A 13,650-nucleotide genomic window follows, 5' to 3' on the forward strand; every position below is an offset into this window, starting at 1 on the left:
CATGATCACAGCTCACTGCAGCCTCAAACTCCTGGGCTTGAGCAATTCTCCCATCTCAGCCTCCCAAGTAGCTGGGACTGCAGGTGCACATCACCACACCTACTTAACTCTTTTTTGTAGAGAGCAGGTCTCACTATGCTGCCCAGGCTTTTCTAAAACTCCTGGGCTCAAGAGACGTTCCTGCTCTGCCTCCCAAGTAGCTGGGACTGCAGACACGCATCACCACACTGGCTAAATTTTAAAAATTTTTGTAAAGATGAGGAGCTCCTTATGTTGCCCAGGCTGGTCTCCAACTCCTGGCCTCAAGCAATCCTCTTGGCAGAGATCCTCCTGGCAGGACTCTGAGTGACCCAAATGTCCTCCTGTTCTGTCTCCTGGGTCCCCTCTCCTGTGCCCTGCTGGCCTTCATTGCCTCGGCCTCCCAAAGTGTTGGGATTACAGGTGTGAGCCACTGTGCCTGACCTTTGTTTTTTTTTTTTAAGTGGAGACAGGGTCTGGTTATGTTGCCCAGGCTGCTCTGGAACTCGTGGCCTCAAGCAGTCCTCTGCCCTGGACTCCCACAGTGCTAGGGTTACAGGTGTGAATCACCTCATATAGGTTTTTTTTGTTTGTTTTTTTTCCTAATGAAATATGACAAACATACAGAAAAGGCCAGGCACGGTGGCTTACTCCTGTAATCCCAGCCCTTTGGGAGGCTGAGGTGGGAGGATCACTTGAGCCCAAGAAGTTCAAGACCAGCCTGGCAGTACAGTGAGACCCCATCTCAATTAAACAAAAATAAAGTTAAAAAAAAATACAGAAAAGCCCACATGTGTATGTAGCTTGATGAATTTTGACAAAGTAAATAAACCAGCTAATTACACCCAGTTCAAGAAACAGTGTAACACCCACCAGTTTCTCTGAAGACACTAATGCTGCCCCTCAGTCACTATGCCTGACTCACTGTGGGGGTTGTGGGGAGCTCCTCCCAGAGCTTCTGCTTCCTAAAACTGCTGAGAGGCTGGTGTTTACTTTACTAAGCTATGCAGGTAGTTTAGATGCATGGTCAGCTTTGGAAACCATTCTTGGAAGCCCACAGTCTCCTTGGTTGTAAGTAAAACTAGAGGATGCTTTGCTCTCAGCCTGGGACACAGCACAGCTCTCTGGCTGGGTTTCCCCATGGAGCAGTGGGCATTTCCGGAATTTGGGGTCTGCAAAGCACGTGGTGTCAGCTCCCGGGTTCAGGAAGCCCAATTGGTCAGCTCCAGCCTGCTGGGCATGTGGCCCTCTCTCCCTGGCAAGAGTTGCACGAAGAGGTATTTTTGGAAGGTGCAGGAATTCTGTAGCCACTTGGAAAATGCCTGCTCATAGGCTGGGTTGAATTTTCATTTTCAAATGATGATGTGGCTGAGGGGCCTGACCTGCCCAGTTTTCCAGGATCTAGGGGTGGAGAAAGTCAGGAGTCCTGCTCATTTTTTTCTTTTTCTTTAAATTATATCACCCTTTTCTTTCTGCCTTAAATCCCTGTATCCCAGAAGCTTCAAAAGAACTGTGTGGTGCCTCCCACCGCCCACGGCTCTTCGATGCTGTGTGCAGGTAAGTGTTTCATCTTGTCCCAAATTAGCCAGGGCTTTTAGGTGGGGTAAAAGTTTAACTCTCAGTTCTCCATCAAAGATCTTTGGCTCTGGAGTCCTCACCTGGCGCCTCCCTGGCCTTCCCCAGCAGGACTCTGAGTGACACGTGTCCTCCTGTTCTGTTTCCTGGGTCCCCTCTCCTGTGCCCTGCTGGCCTTCATTAATTGCAGCTTTTACTGTTCATCCATCCATCCATCCATGCATGCATCATCCATCCATCCATGCATGCATCATCCATCCGTCCATGCATCCACTGCCAGGCCCTGTGGTGCTGGTTGACAGATATAACCGTCTTCTTGGTCTCTGCTCACTACAACCTCTGTCTCCTGGGTTCAAGTAACTCTCCCGCCTGAGCCTCCTGAGTAGCTGGGACTACAGTCACGTGCCACCACACCCGACTACTTTGTGTGTTTTTAGTAGAGATGGATGTGTGTTTTTAGTAGAGATGGAGTTTCACGTTGTTGGCCAGGCAGGTCTCAAACTCCTGAACTCGTGATCTGCCCACCTCGGCCTCCCAGAGTGCTAGGATTACTGGCGTGAGCCACCGTGCCTGGCCTCTTATTTATTTGTTTATTTGAGACGGAATCTCACGACGGAATCTCGCTCTGGTGCCCAGGCTGGAGTGCAGTGGTGCAATCTCGGCTCACGGCAACCTCCGCCACCCGGGTTCAAGCGATTCTCCTGCCTCAGCCTCCTGACTACCTGGGACTCCAAGTGCATGCCGCCATGCCTGGCTAGTTTTTGTATTTTTAGTAGAGATGGGAATTTCACCATTTTGGCCAGGATGGTCTTGATCTCCTGACCTCATGATCCACCCGCCTGGGCCTCCCAAAATGCTGGGATTACAGGCATGAGCCACTGCACCCAGCCTGTGTCCTTCTTTTATTTTTTATTTATTTATTTTTATTTTACAAATTCTTTTGGAAGCCCAAGATCAAACCTGCGTTCTTCTTTTTTTTTTTTTTGAGACGGAGTTTCGCTCTTGTTACCCAGGCTGGAGTGCAATGGCGCGATCTCGGCTCACCGCAACCTCCGCCTCCTGGGCTCAGGCAATTCTCCTGCCTCAGCCTCCTGAGTAGCTGGGATTACAGGCACGCACCACCATGCCCAGCTAACTTTTTGTATTTTTAGTAGAGACGGGGTTTCACCTTGTTGACCAGGATGGTCTCGATCTCTTGACCTCGTGATCCACCCGCCTCGGCCTCCCAAAGTGCTGGGATTACAGGCTTGAGCCACCGCGCCCGGCCTGCGTTCTTCTTAAGAGCAAAGCAATGCCGACAACCCGAATGGCAAAAGTGCTGGAGGCTGATGCTGCATTTTCAGTTCTCAAAGCCCACACATGCCTAGGTGTGTTGCATATACTTTCCCTCCAGGAGGTGAGACTGCTGTAATAAGGAGTCCTCACTCATCCTTGGCCAGGTTTTCTTCTCCAGAGATGAATTCCCAAGGCAGAAGCTGTGCAAAGGCTGGCCAAGACGGGAGAGACTTGCAGCTCTCACTGGGAGGGCAGCAAGCCCTGGTCCGTTTCCTCCTCTTGGCTGTGCCAGCGCTACGCAGGCTGTCTGGAAGAAACAGGCTGTGAGCCCTTTGAGTTGCCTGAAGAAGGGGGTAAAGCCATCTAGACTCTTAGGTGAAGTTATATTTTTTTAATGTTTGCTGAGACAGAGTCTTGCTCTGTTGCCCAGGCTGGAATGCACTGCACAGTCTCAGCTCACTGCAGCCTCTTCATCCCAGGTTCGAGCAGTTCTCCTGCCTCAGCCTCCAGAGTTGCTGGGATTATAGGTGTGCATTACCACATCTAGCTAATTTTTGTATTTTTCTTAGAGATGGGGTTTTACCAGGTTGACCAGGCTGGTCTTGAACTCCTGACTTCAAGAGATCCACCTGCCTCGGATTCCCAAAGTCCTGGGATTACAGGTGTGAGCTACTGCACCTGGCTGATGCTCTCTAGTGAGGTTATCTAATTCTGGGCTGATCACCTGGAGAGGTACGGCCTGGGAGGGAAAACAGAAACACAGAAAGAGGGTTCAGAATCTGTAAGGCTCATTAAATTACGCAGAGGAATAGAAATGTCATGTGAACCAGATGTGCATATAGGCTTGGACAGTTTTTCAGGAACGCGTTTTCCTTTGAAAAAAAGTTATGACCAGGTGTGGTGGCTCATACCTATAATCCCAGCACTTTGGGAGTCCAAGGTGGGAGGACTGCTTGAGCCCAGGAGTTCAAGACCCGTTTGGGCAACATAGCAAGATCCCATCTCTTAAAAAAAAAAAAAAGGTAAAAGGCTAGGCATAGTGGCTCACACCTGAAATCCCAGCACTCTAGGAGGCCAAGGCGGGAAGATCACATGAGGCCAGGAATTCTAGACCAGCCTGGCCAACATGGCAAAATCCCGTTTCTACTAAAAAAATGGAAAAATTAGCTGGGCGTGGTGCAGCGTACCTGTAATCCTAGTCACCCAGGAGGCTGAGGCAGGAGAATCGCTGGAACCTGGGAACCCAGGAGGCAGAGGCTGCAGTGAGCTGAGATTGTGTCACTGCACTCTAGCCTGGGTGACAGACCAAGACTCCATCTTAAAAAAAAAAAAAATTGGCATGCATCCATGCATCCATCCATCCATCCAGGCAGGGCATGGTGGCACATGCCTGCAATCTCAGGTGCTTGGGAGGCTTAGGCAGGAGGATCGCTTGAACCCAGGAGGCTGATGTTGCAGTGAGCTGAGATTGTGCCATTGCACTCCAGCCTGGGCAAGAGTAAAACTCCGTCTCAAAAACAAAAAACAAAAAATGACTATATTCTGGTGTCTTTTTTCCTACTAGCACATATACTATATGTGTTGGGGGCAGATTTAGAAAGCATGAAAAGTTCATCTGGTTCTCAATAACCCCGAGCTTTGCTTCAGATCAAGCTGCTTCTTACTTCTGCCTCAAAGGCTGGACCCTGTCAGCTACAGACAGTGTAGCCCCCTGGTCACCTGTAACTGTTCTGCTCAGGGAGACATCCTGCCATGTGAGTTTCACTGAAAGAATCGTGTCCTTTGTTCTTACTGAATTCCCATGTCTAGAATTGGTTCTTATAGTTCAATACGTGCTAGGAGGGCCAGTGCCAGCTCCCCACCTGGCTACTCAATTTTTTCCAGGTCTCATAGGTGGCGGGGGAGGATCTTCTGGGCAGTATGGGACGTCATCTCCAATCTCGATCTCTACTTTGTGGAGAGAGCCTGTCAGGGCTGTGCACCAGTGGTGGCTTCTGTATTACTGAGGTCATGGTGAGTCCTTCTGAAGAAGTGTGAAATGTAGAAAGGAGAATGGAACTTGGCCCTTGCTTAACATTAAGAGACTGGTTAGAGGATTGCTTGGGGCCAGGAGTTTGAGACTACCTTGAGCAACACAGCGAGAACCTGTCACTAAAAGCAAAACAAAGCCTGGGCATGATGGCTCACACCTGTAATCTTAACGCGTTGGGAGGCCAAGGCAGGGGGATCACCTGAGGTCAGGAGTTCGAGACCAGCCTGGCCAACGTGGTGAAACTCCGTCTCTACTAAAAGTACAAAAAAATTAGTCGGGCGTGGTGGCAGGTGCCTGTAATACCAGCTACTGGGGAGGCTGAGGCAGGAGAAGTGCTTGAACACAGAAGGTGGAGGTTGCAGTGAGCTGAGATTACACCATTGCACTCCAGCCTGGGCAACAGAAATGAAACTCCATCTCAAAAAAACAAAAACAAAAACAAACAAACAAAATTGCTGTCTATAGTCTGAGTGAATTTTCTTTTTTTCTCTCTTTTTCTTACAGTGAATTTTCTTATCCCTATATACACACACACGCACACATATATTTTTTCTTTTGAGTGAGAGGCAAGGTCTCCTTCTGTCACCTAGGCTGGAGTACAGTGGTGCCATCGTGGCTCACCGTAGCCTAGAACTCCTGAGTTTAAGGGATCCTCCTGCCTGGGCTTTCCAAGTGCTGGGATTACAGGTGTGAGCCACAATACCCAGTCAGTTTTGTTATCTATACAATGAGATATAATATGTACCTTGGACAATTGCTGTAAAGATGAAAATGAGGTCTACACAAAAACTACATAAATGTTCATAGCAGCATCATGTATAACAGGCAAAAAAGGTGGAAACAGATGTCCCTCAATGGATCAATGGATAAATAAAAGGTGATGTTGGGTCAGGCATGGTGGCCCATGCCTGTAATCCCAGCACTTTAGGAGGCCAAGGCAGGCAGATCACTTGAGGCCAGGAGTTCGAGACCAGCCTGGGCAACATGATGAAATCCCATCTCTACTAAAAATACACAAATTAGCTGGGCGTGGTGCCAGGTATAGTGGCACATGCCTGTAATTCCAGCTACTGTTTGGAAGAAACAGGCTGTAAGCCCTGATTCTTCCAGGGAAAGCTGAGGCACGAGAATCACTTGAGCCTGGGAGGTAGAGGTTACAGTAAGCCGAGATCACATGACTGCATTCCAGCCTTGGCAACAGAGTGAGACTGTCTAAAAAACAAAAACGTGATGTTCGTTCACTGGAATATTATTTGGCCATAACAAGGAATTAAGTACTGATATGTGCTACAACATGGATGAACTCTGAAAATATTATACCATGTGCAAAAGAAGGTAGTTACCTTCCCGAGTTCAAGCAATTCTGCCGCAGCCTCCGGAGTACCTGAGACTATAGGCGTCCATCACCACGCCCACCTAATTTTTGTATTTTTAGTAGAGAAGGGGTTTCACGATGTTGGCCAGGATGGTCTCGAACTCTTCACCTCAGGTGATTCACCAGACTTGGCTTCCCAAAGTGCAGTAGACAGCAATTTTGAATACGGCTTTTAGATGCCTTTTCTACTCTATGTCAATGGCTTTGAAATAATTGCTTTGACAGAACCTGAGTTAGACGTGCCTGTAGGAAGAAACTAAAATGAATGGATGGTTTCGTGACATTTCAGCCCTTCGCCCACCTTTCTTTTGCTTCTTCGCCTTTTTCTCCCTTTCTGGTTTTCACGTCTTTCTTTTGGGAGGTCAGCACCCTCCCCCCGCCCCCGTGGTTGGGAGGGAATCTACCATTGCAGGTCCGCACTCCAGCGCGGAGGAAACGGTGTGCGAGCTGGCCGTTTGCGTTCGGGCGTTATCTCCCCCGGGAAACGGCTCCTCCGCCAGCAGCGCGCAGAGGTGGGGTCCGGGGCGCGGGACGGGCAGAGGAGCGGGATTTCCAGGAAAAGCGCGTTTTCTCGTCCTGTCCTAGGGTTTCACAGATGACGGCCTCTCGGCCGCCCACGTGGGGTCGGGGCTCGCAGTTGCGGGGCAAGCGCGCCGTTGCCGGGGCAACCACCCGGCCGGGCCGCGGGCCGCCGCGAAGCCCCTCGGGAGCGCGCGCGGGCCCCGCGGCGACGTCGGACCCCGCCCCTCGGCGCGCGCCGGACCCAGCGCCATCGTCAGCCCCGCCTCCCTCGGCGGGCAGCCGGCCGGAACTCGCGAATCAGAGCGGCCGACACATCGCCCGCTCAGCCAATCGCAGCGCGCGTGTGATCCCGCGACCGCCCCGGCCCCCGGCGGCCCGCGCCGAGGCGCCGACCGCGGGAGTCGCTGCTGAGGCGGCCGCGGGTGCGGGTGGCGGCGGCGCTGCTCCGCGGGGCCGGGCCGGGCTGCGGCTGCAGGCGCCTGGCGGCGACGGCGGGCTCCCGAGCGGGGCCCCGGCCGAGGGCGGTGGGACCGGCGGCCGAGCCCAGGATGCCGGCGCGGCGGCGCGGCGGCTCCTCGCGCGTCCCAGGTAAGGAGGGCGCGGCGCCCCCCGCCGGTCCCGCCCCGCGCCCGCGCCCCTGCCCCCGGGGCCGGCGTTTCCCGGGCCTCCCCGCGCGCTCCCCGGCGCCCGTCCGCCCCTGCTCGCGGCCGGCCCCGGCCCCTGCCCCCCGGACGCTGTCCGCTCCGCGTGTCCCCGGGCTCGCCCGTTCGCCCGCAGGCGCCTTTCCGCCGCGGCCCGCGTCCCCTCCCGCCCGTGGCCGCCCCCCGCCGCGGCCGCCGCCTCCGCCGGCGCTCAGACCTCCAGACGCTGTCCCGCTCGGGAACGCCGGATCCGTCGCTTTTTTTTTTTTTTTTTTTGAGGGATGGAATCTCTCTCTGTTGCCCAGGCTGGCCTCGAACTCCTGGCCTCGAGCGATCCTTCAGCCTCGGCCTCCCACGGCGTTGGGATTTCAGGCGTGAGCCACCGCGCCCGGCCGGGACCCGTAGCGTCGTGTCTTCCTTCGACCTTCCGCGAGCCGCAGCCCGAAACGCGCCAAGCGCCTTGCCCAGGGTCTAGCACACAGTAGGCCTGGCGCATGGTGGGTGGCACGAGGTCCGGCGTCCGCAGGGACTTGACTCTGCCTGAAGAATGGTGTGGGAGATGGCAGGAGAAATCGGCCAGCTCCAGGACGGCGATCAAGTGGTCGATTACTTACTGCCTCCGTGAGGAAGCAGCAGAATTCTGCGCTCCGTGTGTCGTGTGTTGTTTTACGTTAATTGCCCTGTACAGGATTCTTAGGGTGCTAGTCAGTGGGCTTTGCAGTGTGATTACTCCCCATCTTCTCTCCGTCCCCATCTGCAGTTTAGCGAACCTTTCTTTTAGGACAGAAAGAGCCCCTACCTCCCAGCTGAAATGGCAGAGGATGTCAGTCGCGTTGCCCGGGTTTATTTATTAGCTGGACTGTCCAGGGAGCTGCAATGAATTTTCATCTTTTAAGATCCAGGAGGAATCAGGATTTGGATTTCCTGGAATCAGCTGCTGTACAGATCAGATACGCTGAAGAATGAAACTTCCGACAAGTTCTCTAAGAGTGAAAGAGGAATTATCCACTCCTCTCCCTCCCCCTCTCCAAACACTGGCTCTTGGAGGAAATAGTGAGTTGATTTTTTAAAAAGAGTAAAATGCATTTGACTTTTTTTTTTTTTTTTTTTTTTTTTTTTGAGACGGAGTTTCGCTCTTGTTACCCAGGCTGGAGTGCAATGGCGCGATCTCGGCTCACCGCAACCTCCGCCCCCTGGGTTCAAGCAATTCTCCTGCCTCAGCCTCCCTAGTAGCTGGGACTACAGGCGTGCGCCACCATGCCCAGCTAATTTTTGTATCTTTAGTAGAGACGGGGTTTCACCATGTTGACCAGGATGGTCTCGATCTCTTGACCTCGTGATCCACCCGCCTCGGCCTCCCAAAGTGCTGGGATTACAGGCTTGAGCCACCGCGCCCGGCCACATTTGACTTTTTAAAGTGGTAAAAGCATTGTCATTGGCCCTGTGCTATTCTTGCCACATTTGCTCTGATGGTCTCAAGCCTGGATGAATCAGTCAGCTTTTTCTGCTCCTGGTATCCCAGGGCAGGCTGGCGAAAATCATGTAACGAAGCTGCTAGGTGCTGTTTCTGCACTTCTGGATCCTGGAGATCCTTTGACTTACCCTCTAGATTCCTCTTTCATCCTAAAATCTAAATGGCTGTTCATAGATCTTTACCATTCTTCTCTGACTCTGCCCTGTGTCGCCTTCTCTTCGTTGCTTATTTTGCCTCTTAACTTTGCAGAAGAAATTGGTGGGCATCAGCCCTGAACTCTTAAGGAGCTGTAATTTTTGTTTGTGCCTATCTGTATCTGATTTCTAATATCCTTTCCTTTGATCTCAGAGGAAGAGGAGTCTTCCTTTCTAAAGCTAACGTCTTTGATCTCTCCCCATATATATATATTTTTTTTCTTTCTTTCTTTTTCTGTTGGACGACATATATCCTCAGGTTTCTACCATCCAGACCAAAACAAAACTTTTCTTGATGCTTCCTTTTTCTTTTTTTAGTCTTCTCAGATTAACGTGGTATTCCTTAGGGTTTCATTTTTGTTCTGAATTCTCTAATTTCCTTATGTGATTACACTTCTTTTCATGGCTTCAAATAGCACCTGTATATTTATGGTTTTCGAAAATATCTATTTGGTCCCCATCTCTCTTGAACCTCAGGTCCCAATTTTCATCTGCCTACTGTATAACTAACTGTATTTGGATGCTTGGTACTTCAAATGTGATTACCTTTTCCTTCCCTTTTTATCTACACATAGACCCCTTCAAGCACATACATAAACATTTCTCTCTCTTTTTTTTTTTTTTTGAGACGGAGTTTCGCTCTTGTTACCCAGGCTGGAGTGCAATGGCGCGATCTCGGCTCACCGCAACCTCCGCCTCCTGGGCTCAGGCAATTCTCCTGCCTCAGCCTCCTGAGTAGCTGGGATTACAGGTACGCGCCACCATGCCCAGCTAATTTTTTGTATTTTTAGTAGAGACGGGGTTTCACCATGTTGACCAGGATGGTCTCGATCTCTCGACCTCGTGATCCACCCGCCTCGGCCTCCCAAAGTGCTGGGATTACAGGCGTGAGCCACCGCGCCCGGCCTCTTTTCTCTTTTCTTTTATCTTCTTTTCTTTTCTTTTCTTTCGTTTCACTCTTGTTACCCAGGCTGGAGTGCAGTGGCATGATCTCGGCTCACCACAACCTCTGCCTCCCGGGTTCAAGTGATTTTCCTGCTTCAGCCTCCTGAGTACCTGGGATTACAGGCATGTGCCACCACGCCCAGCTAATTTTGTATTTCTAGTAGAGACAGGGTTTCTCTGTGTTGATCAGGCTGGTCTCAAACTCCTGACCTCAGGTGATCTACCCGCCTTGGCCTCCCAAAGTGCTGGGATTACAGGCATGAGCCACTGTGGCTGGCCAGTGTATTTTTAAAATTATTGGAAAGGTGTAAGGTGTAAGAAGAAAATGAAAATTCAGTTTTGCCCATATAAATTGTTTGTATAGTGGTGGTTTTTTTTTTTTTTTTGGAGACAGTATCTTCCTCTGTCGCCTAGGCTGGAGTGCAGTCGTGCGATCTCAGCTCACTGCAACCTTTGCCTACCTGGTTCAAGCAATTCTCCTGCCTCAGCCTCCTCAGTAGCTGGGACTGCAGGTGTGCACCACCACATCTCGTTAATTTTTTTCTTTTGTATTTTTAGTTGAGACAGGGTTTCTTCATGTTGGCCAGGCTGGTCTTGAACTCCTGACCTCAATGATCCGCCTGCCTCAGCCTCCCAAAGTGCTGGTAATACAGGCATAAGCAACTGCGTCTGGTCATAATAGTGTTTTCTGAACAAAGATTTGATGCCCAGCTTTTCTTAAAGCACATCACAGAAGTCTAGCTCCAAGTAACTTTGAGTTGGAAGTATAATTTCCCACAACAAACATGTGGAACCTACTTCCATATGAGAGTGACTAGGCTAAGGCAAAACTAAACTTGGAAACTCTATAGAAAGTTAGAGCTATTTGCCAGGCTAGTTTCTAGCCTCTGTGTATATTTGTTATTTCTTGAGACCAAAGCTAGCTCTTCATTCTTTTTTTTTTTTTTTTTTTGAGATGGAGTTTCGCTCTTGTTACCCAGGCTGGAGTGCAATGGTGCGATCTCGGCTCACCGCAACCTCCGCCTCCTGGGTTCAGGCAATTCTTCTGCCTCAGCCTCCTGAGTAGCTGGGATTACAGGCACGTGCCACCATGCCCAGCTAATGTTTTGTATTTTTAGTAGAGACGGGGTTTTACCGTGTTGACCAGGATGGTCTTGATCTCTTGACCTTGTGATCCACCCACCTCGGCCTCCCAAAGTGCTGAGTGCTGGGATTACAGGCTTGAGCCACCGCGTCCGGCCTCAGCTCTTCATTCTTTTTTTTTTGAGACGGAGTTTCGCTCTTGTTACCCAGGCTGGAGTGCAATGGCGCGATCTCGGCTCACCGCAACCTCCGCCTCCTGGGTTCAGGCAATTCTCCTGCCTCAGCCTCCTGAGTAGCTGGGATTACAGGCACGCGCCACCATGCCCAGCTAATTTTTTTGTATTTTTAGTACAGAAGGGGTTTCACCATGTTGACCAGGATGGTCTCGATCTCTTGACCTCGTGATCCACCCGCCTTGGCCTCCCAAAGTGCTGGGATTACAGGCTTGAGCCACCACGCCTGGCCAGCTCTTCATTCTTAATCTCTCCCAGATGAAATCTTCAGGGACTTGCAGAAAGTGTGCAAATATGCATCCTGCTCATTTATGTAAGTAAAGCATAATGGCTACATGGATTTAGAGTTTTCTTCTGTCATTCTAATTGGATCTGAGATGGTCATGATAAGATAATTCTGGAGAAAATACAGTTCAAAAGCTAGGTGCGTTCTTAAAAACTATATGCTAATGAAAGCCTTATAAATAATAGCAGATGGTCTTAAATTTACTTCATTTGCCCCATAATTGTTGCATACCTGACTTTTTGTTCGTGCCAAGCATAATAATGATTGGGAAGTACCATGGTATACAGTAAGACCTGGGTTGCAGCTTGGTGAATAATTTGCCATGTAGCCATATATTAAGGAAGTTATTTCTTCTGATTCTCAGTTTCCTTATATGTAAAATTCTAGAACAGAAATGTTCCTTTACAATTTGTTGCAGCCAGTGTGAGAGATTGCAGAAAAGTCAGATTTTAATTCATTCATCATTGAGAGTGTGAAGTGATGATAGAGGCAGATGAAATAGATTGATAATAAAGGGAGTGGAGTAGAAGATCGAGGGCCAAATGGAAAAAACAGGAGGTAAACTTTGTATTTTTAGTGTTTCTAAATGTAGTCAAACCATGTTGTAACACTGGAACCAGAAGAAAAGACTAATGTTTTAATCCTAGGAAAGCATTAGATGTCTGCGGTTCTGTTGAAAAAGTTTTAGCAGGATCAGTCAATGCATATTTATTGTTTAATATGCTTGTAGTATATTGTTATGTACTATGGGGAAACTGAAGAAGATAAGATATCATCAGTACGTCCCAAGAACTCACAACTAATTACACTTATAGAATCTAATTACAGCCATAATTACCTTACCGGCAATCTAAAATTCATTAATTCATTCAAAAGTCTCTAGTTTCAAGGAGCTCACAGTCTACTAGAAAAACAAAGTAACCATGTAATGTGAGACGTGATATGACAGGGTAAGTACAAGGGCACTAGGAAGGACACCTGTGTCATATGTGGCAGAGAGCTGTCAGGAAAGCTGCACAGGAGAGATGGCACTGAATTGGAGTGCTGAAGGGTGAGTGGGAGTTATCAGGCAGAGAGACATGCAAAAGCTGCAGTGTGTGCAGAGACTCAGACAAGGAAGGGATGCTTCAGGTGGGTGACGGTGGCACTGGGGGTGGAAGGTGGTGAAACAGGCTAAGGGGCAGACAAGGGCTGGGTCTGAGAGGACCGTATATTAATGTTATGGTGAGGAGTTTTGATTTTCTTGAAAAAAGTAGAAAGTTGTGGCAGAGTTTTAAGCAAGGTAACATCGTAAATATATTTGCATTTTAGAAAGATTATTCCTGGCTGGGTGCCGTGGCTCACACTTTTAGTCCTGATGCTTTGGGCGGCCAATGCGGGCGGGTGGGGTCACCTGAGATCAGGAGCTTGAGACCAGCCTGGACAACATGTTGAAACCCCATCTCTACTAAAAATACAGAAATTAGCTGGGCATGGTGGCGCGTGCCTGTAATCCCAGCTACTTGCCGGCTACGTGGGATGCTGAGGCAGGAGAATTGCTTGAACGTGGGAGGTGGAGGTTGCAGTGAGCCGAGCCATGCCATTGCACTCCAGCCTGGGCAACAGAGTGACACTGCATTGAAAGGAAGGAAGGAGAGAGAGAGGAAGAAAGGAGAGAAAAGGGGAAAGATCATTCCTGAGAGAAGTTAGTGAAGGAAAAGAAGAATCACCATTCCTGAGACAGGCTAGTGACTGAACTGATGGAAGGAAGTCAGAACTCAGACCGTTTAGGAGGCTGTGGAGTTCTTGTGAGAAAGGCAGATGATAAGGGTTAAAATGATTTTTTTTTGGCCGGGCACGGTGGCTCAAGCTTGTAATCCCAGCACTTTGGGAGGCCGAGGCGGGTGGATCACGAGGTCAAGAGATCGAGACCATCCTGGTCAACATGGTGAAACCCCGTCTCTACTAAAAATACAAAAAATTAGCTGGGCATGGTGGCCCATGCCTGTAATCCCAGC

At 49.9% G+C, this 13,650-nt stretch overlaps 1 protein-coding gene and 1 long non-coding RNA gene across 7 annotated transcripts in view; one reads left to right on the forward strand and one right to left on the reverse strand.

Annotated features, from left to right (window-relative positions):
• Window positions 1–1,554: 1,554 nt before the first annotated feature.
• The window catches only part of TPST1 (tyrosylprotein sulfotransferase 1), a 95,069-nt gene continuing 82,973 nt past the window's right edge, over window positions 1,555–13,650 (forward strand). Inside the window, exons 1-2 of one of the 6 annotated variants that reach the window (XM_039460341.2) lie at window positions 7,732–8,094; window positions 8,335–8,491. The gene's annotated coding sequence lies outside the window, so the exon portion shown is untranslated. Of the gene's footprint in view, window positions 1,576–7,159; window positions 7,386–7,731; window positions 8,492–11,553; window positions 11,681–13,650 lie in introns of those variants that run through there. The other 5 variants (XM_074390277.1, XM_074390278.1, XM_039460340.2 and 2 more) reach the window with 5 other exon arrangements.
• Window positions 2,452–7,069, reverse strand: LOC141582417 (uncharacterized). The gene is made up of 3 exons (XR_012515251.1): window positions 6,680–7,069; window positions 6,244–6,518; window positions 2,452–3,607 (listed from the first exon to the last, which is right to left on the reverse strand). It is a non-coding gene; the product is annotated as an uncharacterized LOC141582417 (long non-coding RNA).

The sequence above is a fragment of the Saimiri boliviensis genome, chromosome 20 (assembly GCF_048565385.1).
Source record: "Saimiri boliviensis isolate mSaiBol1 chromosome 20, mSaiBol1.pri, whole genome shotgun sequence".
NCBI classification, from domain to species: domain Eukaryota; kingdom Metazoa; phylum Chordata; class Mammalia; order Primates; family Cebidae; genus Saimiri; species Saimiri boliviensis.